The following is a 19,586-nucleotide window of genomic DNA, read 5'->3' as shown; positions in this document are numbered from 1 at the left end:
AAAGCTAGTAAGGACATTTGAGACTATCTTGTCTACTTCCCTCATTTTACAAATAAGGAAACTTTAAAAAATTTCCTCAAAATGAGGAAAACTCTGTTTTCTCCTCAGTTAAAGGAGGGAGAGACAAAAGAAGAAACATAGTCTTGAGCCTTGGCTGCAAGATTTAATAACGTAACGGTTCTTACAATATGCTGGAAAGATGACAAGAAGTTTGTGAGATTACTGATTTGACATTTTAAATTTCATCTTGTTCTTACTATCACTCCAATCTATATCTAAACATACTCTGAGCTTAATAGCAGCTTGGTAATCAATCTCTCCTATAGCTGTTGCAACCAACCTCTCCACCACTTACTACAACTAGTAATTTCTGTTATTGCCACAACTAAATACTGATATCATTAGTTCAAGGCCTTGGAACTTAAAATGTCACCTCCAAGCTTGGACATGTCTATCCATGGTAAAAAGTGCTCAGTAAAGGGAATATAAAGCAGAGGAGGCATACAAGGGCCTTAAAATAAGATAATCCTAATTGAGTTCACTCTGCATATTTTCAGCAATGGTGGGAGGGACAAAAGAGTACTACTCCATTTTATAGGAATCTAGAGGGAGTATGCACTACTTACTACACTGAGGAATCATATCCTAGAGTGCCAGCTGGAAGTTACCACTTCTTTTAACAGATGAATCACCCTGCTTCTCCCCCAGCAGTGTTATGAGCCTGGAGTAAAGGGTGAGAGTCTAGGAACCACTCAAACTCTGTCATGTCACCCTAAAATGTTAAGTCCTTTCCTCACTGGGCAACCATATAGTTGGAAGTAACCTGGAACTTCATTGTCCCCAAAAGGCCAGGATATGTTCCTTGCAGTGATGATTGCTATTGGCCAATAAATCTCTGCTGCACGTGTTCTGTTGTTCTTTTCATATCCATGCCAAACCACTGTTCAAAGTCCAGACACCCTTGGCAATGAGGCTACTGATCCTTCTCCTCTATTTCCCACCCCCTTTACTCTGAGGATAAATTAATATGATCCTTACCACTTTACTTGTTTTCTATTTTGTCTTTTTTTTATACACCAATGCGTTATATGACTATGAGTGTATGTGTTATGTGTGTGCACACACAGATATGTACATATGTATATATATGTATATATACATATACATATATATACACGTGTATACACAAACACACACAACACATGTACACACATGCACACACACGCGTACACCAATTTTTTTGGCCACATTAGGTAAAGCTAGCAAGTCCCTGAATCAGTATTTTCAAATCTCTTTAAAAAAATCAGAACCAATATCTTCATGAAGTTGGAGTTTTAAGAAGCTCCCAAAGAGGGGAAATCATTTTGAGATAGCTGTGGGGGGCAAGGAATCTCTTCATTCACCATTCATAGGATTCCAATATATAACTTGATAGGAGTCATGAATCCAATATATAACTTGATATTGGTAGATATTTTCCCCCACATTTGTGGATTCTTCCTGCCACCACCATTATTTAGTACTCTTTGCCTTAAGGGAAAAAGAAAAGACATTCCTCCATATTAATTACTATGAAAGGACAAGACATTTCTAATTTATTGTAACACCTAAGGGACAAATGATCAGAATGAGAAAAGCTCCTACAGTCTTAGCAAAGCAATTACTGACATAACCTGGAGCTGATCAGGGCCCATGTTCTAGAACCAAGGTATATGTTTTATCAATCAATCAGTGTACGATGAATGAAATACATTTTTCTTAATATGAGTCTTTTCTATGCTTTGCTTTCATAAAGACATCCATCACCACTACATATAATTTGAGTTTTGTTTTGATTAATTTTTAAAGTGACAGTTTCAGCAAAGCTAAAATCCAATTAATGCCAAAAGTTGAGATATGGAATTTAAAAAAAAGAAAAGAAAAAATGCAGGGAAATATTCTGTCTTATTGCATCAGGATATATAATAAATATTTTTCAAATGTCTTTCAAAAGATGTAGCTATTTGTAAATGAGTGTTTCAATGCATTTAAATGACCTCTTCACTTTAGGGAATGTAGACTTTTTGGAAATAGAAACATAAACTATGTTTTGAATAATTTGACAAGTGCAAATCTAACATTCTTTGTTTGTAGGATGTTTATAGGAAGGGATCTTGGGAAACATTTTGTCTAATACTGACATTTTATTGGTGAGGAAGCTAGGGCCCAATGAGGTTAAAACTGGTAGTAAGGTCACCATGGTAGTAAATAGCAGAGCCAGGCTTGTCCACTTAAGAATGGAGAAAATTTTGTACAAAGACTTATTTTAACTTCTAAGCAGCCCAGAACATTTCCTTAAATTTGGTTTTAAATAGGTTTAAATATAGTAATAAACATGAATGTAATATATATATATATATATATATAATATAAATATAGTAATAAATAATTTTAAATAGGTTTGAATAAAGCAAACAATAAAAAGAATGATTACAACAATGTAACTAGAAAGAAAAACAAAACAAAAATTGACACTCAGAATATAATCAGAATCACAAAATTTAATTCCAGAGAATAGATGAGAAACTAGAGCAGCCTCTTTTTTTTTTTTTCAACATGGAGGACTATTCACATAACGTTGAATGTTCTGCTAGTTTTGATGAGCTTTTTTCCCCTTTTCTTTAGGGTTCTTTTTAAAAAAATGATGAACATTCACTTGGAAGGGATAAATAGAGCAATATATTTGGAAATAAGACAAATAAAAAAAAGAAAAAATATCAAGAAAGAAAATGTATTCCCTCCCCTCCAATTCCACATCAAGTTTTGGTCTATATATGTAAGTGTGATGGGGTGTAAAAAGCACTGGATTTGTAGTCAAGGGGTTTGTATTTAAAAACAGACTCTACCACCTATTTTCTGGGTAATATTGACCAAGTCAAATTTACTTTCTATGCCTCAATTTTCTCATACATTAAAAAATAATACAATAATACTGATATATAATTCCAATTGTAGTCATAGAAAATACTATATAAATGTGTTACTGTCATCATCACCATCATCATCATCTTTCTGGAGTTGACAAATATCCTGTCAGACTTTTATAAATCCCTTGGAAAATTCAGCTTGGAATCTAAAAATTTTGAGGCCACAATTAAAAGTCTTAATGCCTCTCTATCACCCCTCAGAATGCAATTATATTCTCACCTATCCATAGTCTTCTTCCCCAATTGAGACCTTCCATTCATTAACTGGCTTTTCCTGGATTATTCTTATCTCAAATTGGGGATGGGGAATGAATCTATTAACCCACTACGAAGTAAACTAACTACACATTTGAAGGAATGAGGAGAAAGGTCTTCCTTACTGTGGCTGGCATTATTTGTACCATAAACCAAGAGGCAGAGCCTGGAAATCTATTAAATCTGGAGCTTTCCAACCTAGATTCTATTACTCCCTCCCTCACCACACACACACAACACACCCTTCCCACATATCCTGCCATCTGTAATATATGTAACGATGCCTTGATTGAAAGGGCAATAGTTACTACATCAATGCTCAGAGGAAAAACATCAGAATAATGGTAACTAGAAAATAGGAGATCATTTTTAAGATAAATATTACATGAAAGCAAAGCTGGAATGTTCTTTAAAAAAATAGAATCCTAGAGGCCCCTGATTCTATGAGACTATCTTGTCTAATACCCTTCATCTAAGTCAGGCTACAATTAAGCTGTTATAAATAATGTTCTCACTTTCCATTTCAGCAGTGTGGAAAGGGAAACATCTTCCTCTGCTGCTCTCTAAACTTCATTTATTGTTATCAGCAAATGATGAGATTCCTGACTTCCCAACAACATATTTAAGAGTTGGGACTGATTTTTTCCTCTTTTTATTTTATAATGATGAAGTTATGCCACATGTATTACAAGAAAACTTTATCATGTTCTTGAATACTACTCCCTTTCCAACCCCCAGAAAACTTTTGCCTTCTTCAGACCTTTTTTTTCTTCTTTTCCTTTTATAGATAGGTAAACAGAAGGCCAAAATAACTCACCTAAAATCAACTAGGTTGTGAGCAATCAAGCCAGATCTCCTGAATACTGCATTTGCTCCTATGACACGCTGCCTCTGCCAATGTAAGTTAACAGCATGCTGTCTCAGCTGAAAATTGAGCAAGATCTCTCTATTTTTATTAGTCTGGCATTTTGTCATTCTAGTGCATCCTTTTGTGACACTGCATTAAGCAATATAATAAGGAAATATAATGAAATGCAATGTTAGCAGAATGAAGAGAAATTTAAAGAGACATACTGTGATTCAGCTGAGATCACTATTAGTTCATATGGTCACTTCTCCTCTTAAAATGATGGTATATGTAGAAACAAATCAATCAGCACCATCCCATAACAATGTGTCAAGGAGTATATCATCAGTTATGTCTTCAATACTTAGCATCAACTTAAAGTCATTACATAGTTTTGCATCTGATAAGCAAGAGCTAAATCCATGGTAAGTGTTTAACAGTTGTGGGTTTAGGATTTAAATAGGAAATTATATAGGAGTGTTTATTATTGTTTTTAATGTTCAGGTATTCCCACACAAGCTACATTTTGAATCTGATTCTCTTATTTTGCAGACTAGATAAGGTGACTAAAAAACAACAACAACAGTGATCTCATAAATTTTAACTGTGGCATTTTTGCACAGTCAATAATTAATTCTGGATTACAATATTTTGCTAGATTAAGTCTCAGAAAATGGTCAAAGTGTGTATGTGGGAAGGAAGGGAAGGGGAAGGAAGGAAAAGACAAAACAAAACAAAACAAGATGAGATAAAGGAAGAGAAGAGGCAAGGCAAGGAAAAAACCTGTTTCCTAATGAGAAATCTCTTTATAGCAAAGCAAATCAGATCCACATCTGCTCCACAATACATACTCTTACAGAGCTTCCTGGAGCCCTGAGAGGTGTGATCTTAGCAAATCACTTGTACCCCTGGTCCACAATTTCCTCAACTCTAAAATGAAATTGGACTATATGACCTCCGAGTTCACTTTTAACTCTATATCTTGATCCTAAACTCCCATGCTGTCTGGTTAGTTGCTTGGTTGTTGTCCATTCTTGAAGAGGACCAAAATGACATCTCTATGTTAGGGTCAAGGTGCAGTGTGTCTGAATGTGGCTGGTCAGACCTATACTATCTCAGAGGCACCACCACAGGTCACACCCAAATAGTTCATGTGAACATTTGGACTGGAATTGTCTCTAAATTTGTTCATCTCATTTTTCTTTTGAGATATTGCAATTCTGCATTGCTCAGAGTACAGCACCTTCTTTGATGTGAGCACACTGCTGGGTGGTCCCATGCCAGTGTCTTCCATGTCTCACAATCAATTCCAAAGTTCTTTAGAGAGACCTTGAGAGTGTCCTGGTATTGTTTCTTCTAATCTCCAAGTGTGTACTTTCCTTGTGTGAGTTCTCTGTAAAATAGTCTTTTAGGCAAACATACTTTCGGCATTCAACCAATGTGGCCAGCCCATCAGAGTTGTGCAGTAGAGTTGAGTGCTTGGCAGTTTAACTTGAGAAAGGACTTTGGTGTCTGGTACCTTATCTTGCCAGGTGATCTTCAGAATCTTCCTAAGACAATTCAAATGGAAGAGATTTAATTTCTTGACATGTCATTGGTATGCTATCCAGATTTCACAGGCACTCAACAATGAGGTTAGCACAATTAGAACTGTAGAACTTCAGTTTGGTAGCCAGTCTAATACCTCTTCTCTCCCACATTTTCCCTTGGAGCTTCCAAAACACTAAGCTAGCTCTGGCAATATGTGCATCAACCTTGTCACCTATGTGGACATCCTTAGAAAGTATACTGCCCAGGTAAGTTAACTTATCCATAGTATTGAAAATTTCTTCATTTGCAGTAACCTGTAGTTTCATATATTGATATTGTCTGGTTAAGAACCTCTGTTTTCTTGGTGTTAATTGCTAGGCCAAATTAACACAAGCAGCAGATAACTGATCCATATTTTGTTGCATCTCAGCCTCAGAAGTTGCACTGAGTGAACAGTCATCTGGAATAGAAAGTCATGTCCCAACTCTCCCTCCACTTTAATCTTGGCTTGTAGACTTTACAAGTTAAATAATTTATCATCAGTGCACTGCCTGACCTTGATGCTGTTTTCATCCTGAGTGAAGGAAGCTGACAACATCATGCTAAAAAAGCATAACATAGGAGGAATCACATCGCCTTTTTTACTCCATTGGTGACTGGGAAAGTAAGAGAGCATTGTCCATTATCTAGAACCCAGGCAAGCATGCCATCATAAAATTGATATATAATACTGATAAACTACTCTTGATAACCAAATTTTGCCATGATCTTCTACAGACTGACCTTATCAAAATCCTTGCTCATATTGATGAACATTGTGTCCAGACCTATGTCCTATTACCACCATTTCTTCTGGAGTTCATGAGCGGCCAATACCATATTAACCAACCATTGTTTAGCCCTTTCTGAAGTCACAGTGGCTCTTGGTTCATCATGGTGGAAGTATATGTTCTGATGATGATGCTATGGCACTTCTCCCACAAGGCGCCAATCACATTGTCATGATCTGTCTTTACCTCATTTTGGGAGGTATACAAGCTTGTTGACTAGATTAGTTTTGATAGCAAAACCTACACCAGTTCTGTGCTCCCCATCACTGTGACTACTGCAGAAAAACGTGTATCCTGATCCAACTTTGTAAGCTGGCCTTCACTTGCTAGCCTTGTTTCCCTCAGGGCTGCTATTTGGTAGTGATACCTGCTAAGTTCTCTCAGAACAAGAGCTGGTTCTTTCAAGTCTACTGGATTTTGTGTTGTCCATAAGTGTGCACACATTCCATGTACTGATGATGAATGGAATCATCTTCACAAAAGGTTTGATACATTTTTTTTTTGTTTTGACCACAAAGTGAGATCCCCTCCTGCTGTGGTAAACAGGTCAGGGTTAGGAGAAACAGACAGATTTTAGCACCTTTCTCATGCCAGGAGGTGAGCTGTGGTCCATAAAAAAGCCTACTCATATAGCCAGGGGGCCATTGAATCTCACTTCTGCTTCAAGTGAGAAGATGGTCCTATGGCTTGGGCCACCTATGTGCAGGGTTGTAACTACAGTTCCCAGTATATCCACACTTGCTACTTCATGACTTTCTTATCACCACAAGATTTTAAAGTAGGCAAACATGGTAAAAATGGTATGAGTGATGTCTTTGACTTATGCATAAATTGGATTTAAGTGAGGCAGAGTTGAAAGAAGTAAGGAAAGTCTTATTCTTTCTTCCAGAGTCATCAAAGTCTAGTGGTAAGACAAAAGTCAAGATGACTGGCAATGACTTGAGGTGCAATGGATGACCTTGGCATCTTTGATGTCTTACCAAGTTCCACGTACTCTGCAGGTCCTGATTCAGCCACCTTCATGGCTGTTAAAACAAATTGCTCTCATCAGCCATTCTGCTGGGGCAAAACTTTACATGCTTAGGGTAGGCCCCTGTAAACTCACCAATAGGTCTGAGACCCTTCATTTATCCTCAACCTGGTTTAGCCTGTTTGTCAAAACAGTTTACTGGGGTGTAGCTGCTGTGCATGCTACAGGTTCCTGGAGCTACAGGTTCCTGGAGCCACAGGTGAGAGTTGGGTAAATCAGGTGGACACCAAAAGAGAAAAGCAAGGAAAGGATTCATTAGCCCTCATACCTGAGGTACTAGCCTTCCCTGCACACCCTAAATTCCACTGTGCTTTCTATTAGGTAAATAAAGGCAGATGCTGCTATTTCCACTATATACATTTTAACACTGGCTCAAAGAACTATCCTTCTCAACTTATAGTGTGTGTTGCAAAGCTAGTATCATGAACCTGGTGTCCTATCTTCCTTTGAGCTAAACCAGGAGGGCATAATCCTTTAGCATGGCAGATCAATATAAATGATGGCCACAGAAATGGTATGGTAGTTTCCATCTGCCATTTCCTTTTCTCAAAGGAATCAAGTTTATAATCTGGAGCTTTTCATTATAAAAACAGAAGAGTAATTTGGGGCTCTTTGATACCTCCTCAACAACTTCTCATTTCTTTTTTTTTTCTTATTATGCTTCCATCTGCATTCAGACCCCATAATTTTTTTTCCTCTGGCTTGTAGATAGCAATTTCCACCATGAATCTTTTGGAATAGTCTTAGATTTTTGCATTGCTGTGAAGAGCCAAGTCTATCAAAGTCAGTCATCCCATAATGTGGCTATTACTGTGTACAATATTCACCTGGATCTGCACATTTCACTTTGCATCAGTTTGTGTAAGTCGTTGCAAGCTTTTTTGAAGTGTGCCTAATCATCATTTCTTATAGCACAATAGTATTCCATTACATTCATATACCACAACTTGTTCAGCCATTCCCCAATTGATTGGCATCCCCTCAATTTCCAGTTCTTTGCCACCACAAAAAAAGCTGCTATAAATATTTTTGTACATGTGGGTCCTTTTCCTGTTTTATGATCTCTTTCAGATACATACCTAGAAGTGGTATTGCTGGGTCAAAGGGTATGCACAATTTTGTAGCCCTTTGGACATAGTTTCAAATTGCTCTCCCAAATTGTTGGATCATTTTATAACTCCACCAACAATGTATTAGTGTACCAATTTTCCCACATCTTCTCCAACATTTATCATTGTCCTGTTTTGTCATGTTAGACAATCTGATAGGTATGATGTGGTACCTCACAGTTGCTTTGATTTGCATTTCTCTTATCAATAGTGATTTAGAGCATTTTTTCAAATGACTATAGATGGCTTTAATTTCTTCATCTGAGAACTGTCTGTTCATATACTTTGACCATTTATCAATTAGGGAATGACTTGTATTCTTACAAATTTGACTCAATTCTCTATATATATTTTAGAAATAAGGCCTTTATCAGAGACACTGGTTATAAAAATTATTTCCCAGTTTTCTGCTTCTCTCCTAGTCTTGGATGCATTGGTTTTATTTGTGCAAAACCTTTTCAATTGAATGGAATCAAAATTGTCCATTTTGTATTTCATAATGTTCGCTATCTCTTGTTTTATCATAAATTCTTCCCTTCTCCATAAATCTGAAAGGTAAACTACTTTTTACTCTTCTTATTTGCTTATAGTATCAGTCTTTATCTCTTAATCCTCTACTCATTTTGACTTTATCTTGGTACAGGGTATAAGATAAGATGTTGGTCTATGTCCAGTTTTTGTCATGCTGATAGTTTTCCTAATATTGAACTAAAGCTGAATTCCTGGTATAAATCCTACCTTCCCATAGCATATTATCCTTGAGATAAGTTGTTGTAATCTCTTTGCCAATATTTTATTTAAAATTTTTGTATCTATATTCATTAGGGAAATTGGTCTATAATTTTCCTTTTCTGTTTCGGCTCTTCCAGGTTTAGGTATCAGCACCATATTTGTACCATAAAAAGAATTTAGTAGAACTCCTTCTTCACCTATTTTCCCAAATAGTTTATATGGTATTGGAATTAGTTGTACAATCCCTTTTCACCACTTAATTAGGTTTTTTATCATCATATCAAAGTTAACTTAAACTCATGACCTCTGTCTGAATATGCCCCCTTTGAAATGTCATAATGACATTACAGTTCTTAAGAGTTACAAGTGTCCTCTTCCATTGTAGGGAAGTAAACAGTTTGCCATTATTAATAATATGTTTTTTTTTCTTTCCTGTTTACCTTTGTATGCCTCTCGAGTCTGGTATTTGAAAACCAAATTTTCTATTGAGCTCTAGTCTTTTCATCAGGAAGGTTTGGAACTCCCCTGTTCCATTGAATATCCATCTCCTCCCCTGGAAGATTACCTCCACCAACCTGGGTCTCAGGATCTCCCCCTGCTAGGCTGAGGTGGGGCTTGCCACTGGCTTGCTGGGATGCCTCCAGTCCAGTACTGCTCCACCTCCACCAGAGTAAGAGGGGCCTTTTCTGTTAATCCCCCAAACTTCCTGGGGCACAAGAATGCTGTGCCCTGTTTTTTTGCTGGCTCAGGGGTTTTTGTAGATTGATATTTTCTGGGCTTTTAGAGTTCAGTGAGGGAGGGTGAAAGTGATTTACTTCTTACTCCACCATCTTGGCCAATTACTCGTTTCAATGATCAATTTCCAGCTATAAACATCTGCTTTCCAGGGAAATATATCCACCCATAGTCTCCTAAGCTGTAGTCCCCTATGACCAACTCCTTGTTATCCATCCCCATGTAGAGTCTCAAAATCATCCTGTTCAAATAAAGATCTTCATCCTTTCCTATCCCTAACAAAAAAACAAAACAAAACAAAACAAAAAAAAACCACAACATAGCACTACTACCATCACCACTGCCAACATCATCACAATCTACTAATTGTTCCTCCAATCTTCCCTATGTTTTTCATCATCCTTCCATTTACTCATATTTAGAAGCTTAGTAATACTTCTTGACTTTTCCCTTACCCTCACCCCACATATTGAATCAGTTTGCTTCTATAACATATCATTTATTATTTTATTTTTCTCTTGTCACATGGCTATTGCCCTAGTTCAGACTTGGACCTGAGGACTCATTAACTTTTTTCCTGTCCTATTGTAGCAACTTCATAACTCAACTCCCAACTTCCAGTTTTTCCTTTCCTTAATCCAGCCTCCATAAACTGCCAAAGTAAAATACCTGAAGCATGGACCTGTCTCCAGTATTCCCCTGCTCAAGAAGTTGTAATGATTCTTTTTGTCTATAGGATAGAATGAAAACTCTTTTAAGTCATTTAAAGTCCTTCAAAATCTGAGTCCAGTCTACCTTTTCAATCAATCAATCAGTAAGCATTAATTAAGCTCATGCTATGTACTAAACATTGTGGTTTCCAATTTTATGTTTCATCATTTCCCTTCATGCATTCATTATTATTATTATTTTGCCAATGGTATGTATGCTCCACAAATTTGGCATTCTATGATTATAGGGAAAATTGATTTTGTTAATTTTACCATCATAATTGTAAAATGTCAAAGACAGAATTATATGAACACATGAACTCTGTATTGATCAAAACAGGGAGCAAGTGACAGAAGTAGACCAAGCTATTGGAAACAACATCTATTGCTAAGCAATCAAAGATGAAGTAACTTAAATTATATCTGACCATCACAAAACAATCACAATCCATAATCTACTAGTTCTAAAAATTTATCTTGAGCTATCCATATTCTACATTTTCTAGAAATGTTAGTTATTCTTCTTGGTGTATCTTCCTAACTTTTTGATGCCAATACAGTATCTCTTACTGGGTTTTTTTTCTCTTCAGAACATTTGTTTGAATGGGCAAATGTATCACTAAAACATAAGCAATAAGACCCCAAAGGGTATATATATATATACATATATATATATATCCTTGATAGGATAATTTAATAGTTTATTTTTGTGTGATTTTTAGTATTAATTTTCAAAAAATATGAAATGATCATACATAAAAATCAAGATTTTAGCTATATTTCCCATAAGACAAAATATATTTAAAAATAAGTATCTGGTGAATAACATGGGCAAATTTTTAATGCTTAATAGAGTACTAAAATTTATGTCAAAGTACTACATCATATGGAGCTGAGGTGTATGTGTGTGTGTGTGTGTGTGTGTGTGTGTGTGTGTTTTGCTTTTTTATTAACATTATCATATGTGTGTAGTAGGAGGGAAGTCATAATATTTTGGATGCCCACTATGCAAAGTGAAGTCACTAGAGAAACTCCTCCTGAGAAAATATCTCACTTGAAAATAAGGACAGTCAAATCACTGGTGCCTAGAGGTTTGTTGGTATGTTGAACAAGCTGCCAAAATCAGCACTAGACAGAAATAAATTCAAGACGAACTTGGACTCATGAAGGGATGAAGTCATTCATTTTACTTTCAGAATGATGGTGAAATATACTCAAGGCTGAATTGTATTTCCTGGATCTGCAAGATTAAGCCTTTATGGGCAATATCCCACACACTCTAAATGTCCCTGTAAGAAGAAGAAAACATGGTGTTAAGAGCTTAAGCTGACTTGGAGGGTAAGGGGGGTACTCTATTTAGAGAGCTTTTTTATATCATCATGGCAATTGGCATTTAACAGTAACCAGATTTCAAGAAATTTGTGAAATGTTGCCATGGTCTAATTTACATTAAACAAATACATAATTTGTTGTATAATTGTAATCAGTCAAATAATGTCACTCAAGAATCATGAATAATGCACCTTTCATTCATATTCATTAAAAAATTAACTCACATTAATTCTGACACGTCTCACTAGTCTTTTATTTGGTCAGTTAGGAAATGACCCAAGGAAAAAAAAATAAGAATTTAATTTGAAATTTAGAGAAATGGAGAAGTACATATTAGGGGAGGGAGGGGTGTCACATTTTATCTATGTTTTCAGTACAGTTTATTATTTCCCTAATTCTCTACAATTATTTTATGCTTATTTGAATCATTTCTAGGTCACTGATTGACTCACCCACACCCACTTGCAGGTAGGATTCTAAGCAATGGATAGGATTAATAAATCATTGATATGAACCATTTAGTTAGAATAACAAATGATCTTTTGGGTGATTTGATTATTCTCCATTACATATTGGCTCAAACCAATTGACAATCTGTTTTCTTTTTCTTTTTCTTTTTTTCCCCCTCACTCATTAGTAGCACTATCAAAAACAAGCCACCAGAAAGATCAAATTAGTTTAACAGGTAAATACAACCTATATTTCTAGTATACAATTGCTATCTTCCAGAATACAGTAAATGTCTTTACTTTCTCTTAGTAGCCATTTGTTTTGATCCTATTTTAAATCTTTTGCCTCAGGTATATAATAAAATCTTCTTCCAAATAATTTGTAGAGAGTCATTAACTGTTTTAATTTTTTTTCATCTAATAACTACTGCATATAGAATATATCAATCAGCTCATCACTTTTAATGTCACATCAAGTACAAACTCTTCTATTTATTTGAAGGCCTATACAGACTAACTTCTCACTCCCATTCCAGTCTTCTTACACATCAATGCCTTTCACAAACAGACCTTGTTTTTTCTCTCACATGAAACTACATTTCTCAGACTACATAGGCTGCCCTATACCTGATTCCCCCACTGAACAAGAGTCAAAGCTTCTTCCCCTCCACATGCAGAATTTATTTTGTATAAAATTCAGACATACTCACATATATACATATCATCTATCTCAAAAGACAGTAAGCTTTTTGAGGGCAAGGACTATTTAATTTTTTTTTTTGTATTCCCGGTATGTAGCATGATGCTTGACACAAGAAGGCATTTAAGAAATGCTTGTTGTTTTATTGATAAGACAAACACTGATACTAGCTGCTATTTATCTCGTCAATTGTGAGACCTAACAAAGCTTATTTCACAACAGAGGGCTGATATCTCCCTCCTCTAGCTCAAGGAATTGTAGTATTGCTGGCAAAGCCTGATGGGAGACTTAGGCAATTCCGTCTTCTTACATCACTCCCAGAAGTAAACATTCTGACAGATCATGGTGATAAATGTTTTCCATCCCCACTATTGGAATTATCATTGTGATTTATCCTGCAAGGGTTTTTCTCAGTGCAACTCTTGGCATTGTCGTGGAATACATAGCCCATAAAAAACTATTTCCACTCAGCCAAAAATATTGTTTCCCTCTCCTTCCACTCTGTCAGTTTGTTTTTTTTACAACTGCTGGAAGTAAACAAAAAAAGGAGGGAATGTAAACAAGAATTGGTACATAAGGAAGAGAAACCTTGTTTCAAGCCCTGTTTTAGAGAATGAATTAGACGCTAAATGAAAAGACAAATCCTGTTGTGCCACAGCAACAGGGAGAAGGGCCAGCCACATGTAGACACCATTGAGAAGTAATGTCGTAGTGTATTATATCAACTACTCAAATAATACTTCAATAACTTTACTGTCTATAATCGTATCAAAGTTCTTCTTTCTTTCCCTAATGCAGATAATAATCACATTGCCATTTCATCCTATGTAATTCTCATCATGATTTTCTATAAATTATTTACAAAGTTTCCACCCAATATACTTGAGATCTTTCTTTAAATATTTTGCAGAAGCCAGTGCCTCAAGGGCATTTGCACAGTTCTGTATTTTAAATGTTCTCAGTGGGAATTTAATAATTGGCTCTGGTGAGCCACTGGGAGCTGGCTCCTTCATACCTATTTATACTTGTGTGTGTGTGTGTGTGTGTGTGTGTGTGTGTGTGTGTGTGTGTGTCTTTCCTAATTTCCTTTGGGTCACCTAAATTTTTTTACTCTTCTGAAATTCTGTTGCCTGGCACACAGTAAGTACTTAATAAATGTTTGTTATCCTATTGATTCATAACCACATATGGCAGTACTTGGAAAATATTAATGTTCAAGATTGAACAATGATCACCAATTTTTTCTAATTGCAAATTGTTAATTTAATTGTGAGTAAAACAGTTGGAATGCTTGAGGTTTAACCAGTTTAGTAATCAGTCAGTAATGGTAGTCAAAAATTAAAAAAAAAATCAATCAATGTAATGGTGAATAATGAAGACTGTAAACATGTAGACTTCAGTGGCATAATAATAGTTATTTACATGTTTGTTTTTTTCATAGAATGTACAGTTCTTGATGCAGGGACAGTTTTGTTTTTGTTTTGTTTTTGTTTTGTTTTTCTTTTTCTCTGTATCTCTAGAAATGAGGAGAGTGCTTAGCATAGAGTAAACATTTGTTGATGGAGTAGTTAACTGTAGGTTTTATTGATACTGAACACCATGGCTTCCAAAATTGAGGAAAAGGCTCTGTCTGCAATTTTTACCTCCTATACTCCTCTCAAACCCAATTTTAGAGCCTTGATCCAAACTTACCCTAGATTGTAGCCTTTCTATATAAGACCATTATATCACAAAGTATAATGGTAGCCTTTTTTACCCATAAAGTCACAGCAGAAAGTTAAAGACATAACACCTTCAATGAAGTATCTTTCCATGGCTTTTAGCCAGCTATGTTATCTTCCTTATACAAGTAGAAATAATTTCTTTATTTAAAATCAGGCACAGTATCAATAATAATCTGCAATGGTTGATAAGTTTATCTTTGTTGATCCTCACAATATTATCTAAAAAATCTAAGAACGTCTGGAGAGTATATCATGAATACAAACTCACATGATCATAGAATATTAAAGCTGGGGAGAAGGGAACTTAGAGGTCATCTAACTCAATTCCATCATTTTTCAGACAAGGAAAATAAGCCTCAAAGAGTAGCTATGTTTTCCCCAACATCATTGTCTAATAAATGACATAGCTGAGACTTGAATCAAGAGCATCTGAATTACAGTTCAATGGAAGGAAGCCAAGAATGTAAAATGCTTTATCCTTTACTAGGACACTGTAAAATATCTTAATCAAGAATAGAACTTATGACATTGGTGCTAGTTGAGGTATTTGGGAATCTACCATCTGGTACATAGTAAGGACATGCCATATTGTCACTTATTCTTTTATGAACCTGCCTAAGGACTGGATGGTGAGCCAGTCAGCAAGCATTTGTGAAGTTCCTACTTTTCAGACTTTAGGTATCATATTAAGTTGCCTTCAAGGAGCTCATATTCTAATGGATGAGAACCTGCAAACACTGATACATGTGCAAGATATATAGAGTGTCAATGGGAGGTAATCTCAAAGCATGAGGCAGATCAGGGAAGGCCTCTTGCAGAAGGTAGAATTTAGGCTGAATATTGAAGGAAGTTAGGGTAATCAAGAGGCAGAGATAAGGAAGGAGATCATTCTAGGCATGAGGAAAACCAATGAAAAGGCAAGGAGTTCAGACCTGGAGTACCACATGACAAGAACTACCAGAAAGAAGGATTAGAGAGTACTTGGAAGAGAATAAAGGACAAAAAGACTGGACAGGTAAGAAAGGAGCAGGTTGTGAAGGGCTCTAAGATCTAAATAGATTCTCAGTGAGGAGAGTGAGGTTCTAAAGAATTTCTATAGCAAAGAGGCCAGCAATAAGGCCTTGTTAGAAGGTGGCTAAAACAAAGGGCATATTATTATCAAGTACTAAAGTGATCAACCCCCAGTTATCAAAATAGCCTACAAACAGCCAGGATCAAGAAAGTTTCTAAAATATTTTGAAATGATCAGTAGGAACGGGACCTTATGGCAGAGATCAAGATTTCTTGAAACCAGAAATAAGTCTTTTCAAAGGAGTGGTTTAAGTACTGCAAATACAGTAATTTGATGTACTAAATGAAAGGATAACTGATGCATGAAATCCAAGGCTTAGGTACACAGGGAAAACATTGGTGTGCAAATAAAGAAGAATATGACAAATAAAAAGGAAAATGGAAACCAGGAAACCAGGAGCCAAAAGTCCATAGGAGAGAGCTATAGGTATACAAAGTTAAGTCACTGCAAAAACAAGTCATCCAGTGAGAATAAGGACCCAGGTAGATGCCAATCAGAAGCCATGCATTAAGAAACCACCACACAGGAAGCTAAACATTTGACTTACTGAAGTATGAAAGTCACAGGGAAAAAAGTCCTTAAAATGTAAAACTCAGTTTTATCCAAATTCTCAAAAGATGCATTCCAAGGTCATATACAAATACAACCACCATTTCTTCACATTATAGTGGTTATCTGTCAGAAAAATGATTATATTTTGCTTCCTTAAATTATTATATTCTCAACTATGCATCTGGATATAGGAAGGAAAATTAGACTATGATAGGTTCTCTGGAAAGATGCTAAGGTCATTGTAAACAAGAAGCAGATTAAAGTGATCTAAGTGACTTCTTTGCTATGGTCAAGAATTCTGAAGTCAGAAGGCAATTTTTCAGATATGAAAATAATTTATAAACTATGGATAGGTAGTGTAAGATAGATATTTTTAAAGTTGTTGAGATAGTAAATAAGGAGCCAGAATAGGTCATTGAAGCTAATACTTTGTGAGGCAGACACTGAATGGACTCCTAGAGCTAGTGGGAATATAGAGAGAGGGTGAAAATATGAATTCAGGTAGGAAGGGGAGGAATCTGGTTTAATTAAAATGAAAAGTTTTCTCATGTCAAATCCCTTTTCTTTCCCTCAAATGTTTTCATGCTCTTTTACCCTTTCTCACCAACCTGCCTTCACAGTAAATGCTTCTGCTTTTTGAAACTGATTACTCTCATCATTTTCTTTTGAAGCTTTTGAAACAAGATTCTCAAAGTATATCAGGGACACTTGGGCTCTTAAAGAAAAATCACCTAATGTACTGAAGCTGGAATCTTATTTGCTCATTTCCTTTCACACAAACTCACTTTATGTCCTGATCCATGACACTTAATTACAGCTGGAGGTTTAGGTGTGGAGGCAGAAAGTGTTTCCATGACAATAAATACTATGCTCCTTTTCTGCTATCCTCATTGCCTCTTGAAACAAATGACCCAAATTCTTAAAGAGGAATGTTATTATTGAGTCTGAAATCTTAAAGGACTCATTCTAATTTATAATACCTCTTTTTCATCTTATTTAGATTTCAAAAGGGGAGAAACAGCACATCAATATTCTGTACCCTTTGTCAATGGTGATTCATCTTTGGCCTCTAGAATTTTTAGAGGAGGAGTAACACTACCTTACATACTTTCAAATTGGTGTTTGGTTTTTCTTTTTCTCCTCTATATCCATTTTTTAAAATTTAATTTTAAAGGTAATGTCTATAATCTCAAATCGTCTGAGATTTTATAAAGATTTTCAGTCTGGGATTGTTAATAGATGGGAAGTCTTAGATTCAAGAGGACTTAGGTTAAAGTTTCACACTGGACTCTGGCTACTTGAGTGACTTGGAGCAAATCATAGGCTCACAGTGCCCATGACAAATTTCTAAAAAAAACAATTGCATGGCTTAATTGGAAAAAGGAGTTTTTTGTTAAACCAATGAAATCAAAGGTTGAATAAAAAAAATAGTCCTATATTCTACCATGAATCCTGCCACAATGTGTAGTTTCCCACATGAAGAGGACACTACCCATGGATTTATGTTTGTGAATTAGTGATTATTCAATAAGAAAAAATGAGAGGTAGCAGATTGTTTTTTAATGCTTTTTAAATTTATTTTGATTTATCAACAGTCACTTCCATAACTTTTTGAGTTTTAAATTTTTCTCCCCCTCCTTCCCTTCTCCCTCCCCAAGACAACACACAATCTGATATAGGCCATACATATACATTCCTATTAAACATATTTTCACATTAGTGATGTTGTAAAGAACCATCTACTGGAAACAAAACGAAACAGAAGAAAAAAATAGCAAATAGTATGCTTCCATCTGCATACAAACTCCATAGTTCTTTCTTTGCAAGTGGATAGCATTTCCCATCATGAGACCTTTGGAGATGTCTTAGATCCTTGCATTGCTGGGAAGGGCTAAGTCTATCAATGGTAGTCATTGCACAGTGTGGTTGTTATTGTGTACAATATTCTCCTGGTTCTTCTCACTTCACTTAGCATCAGTCCATACAAGTCTTTCCAGGTTTTTCTGAAGTCTGCCTGCTCATCATTTCTTATAGCACAATAGTATTCCATTATATTCATATACCACAACTTCCAATTCCTTGCCACCACATGAAAAACTGCTATAAATATTTTTTGTACATGTGGGTCCTTTTCTCATTTGTATGATCTCTTTGGGATACAACCCTAGAAGTGCTATTGCTGGGTGAAAGGGTATGCACATTTTTATAGACCTTTGGGCATAGTTCCAAATTGCTCTCCAAAATGGTTGAATCATTTCACAACTCCACCAACAATGTATTAGTGCTTCCCATATCTTCTCCAACATTTCTCATTTTCCTGTTTTGTCATGTTGACCAATCTCGTAGGTGTGATGTGGTACCTCAGAGTTGTTTTGATTTGCATTTCTCTAATCAATAATGATTTAGAGCATTTTTTCATATGACTGTAGATGGTTTTAATTTCTTCTTCTGAGAACTGCCTGTTCGTATCCTTTGACTATTTATCAATTGGGAAAGGCTTGTATTCTTATAAATTTGACTTAATTCTCTCTATATATTTAGAAATGAGGCCCTTATCAGAGACACTGGTTAGAAAAATTCCTTCCAAATTTTCTACTAATCTTGGTTGCATTGGCTTCGCTTGTGCAAAAACTTTTCAATTTAATGTAATCAGAATTTCCTTTTGGCTTTGTTCTCTATCTCCTATTTGGTCATGAATGCTTCTGTTCTCCATAAATCTGGTAGGTAAACTATTCTTTGCTCTCCCAGTTTGCTTATAGTATAAGTCTTTGTATCTAATTCACGAACCCATTTTGACTTTATTTTGGTACATGGTGTGAGATTTTGGTCTATGCCTAGTTTCTGCCATAATCTTTTCCAGTTTTCCCAGCAGTTTTTGTCAAATAGTGAGTTCCTATCCCAGAAGCTGGAATCTTTGGGTTTATCACATAGTAGATTACTGTAGTAATTAATTACCATGTCTTGCATACTTAATGTATTCCACTGATCCACCAATCTATTTCTTAGCCAGTAC

The sequence above is a fragment of the Vombatus ursinus genome, unplaced genomic scaffold (assembly GCF_900497805.2).
Source record: "Vombatus ursinus unplaced genomic scaffold, bare-nosed wombat genome assembly UNPS02014818.1, whole genome shotgun sequence".
In the NCBI taxonomy this organism is placed as follows: Eukaryota; Metazoa; Chordata; class Mammalia; order Diprotodontia; family Vombatidae; genus Vombatus; species Vombatus ursinus.
The sequence above is the reverse complement of the archived record's forward strand: the minus strand, read 5'-3'. Positions refer to the sequence as shown.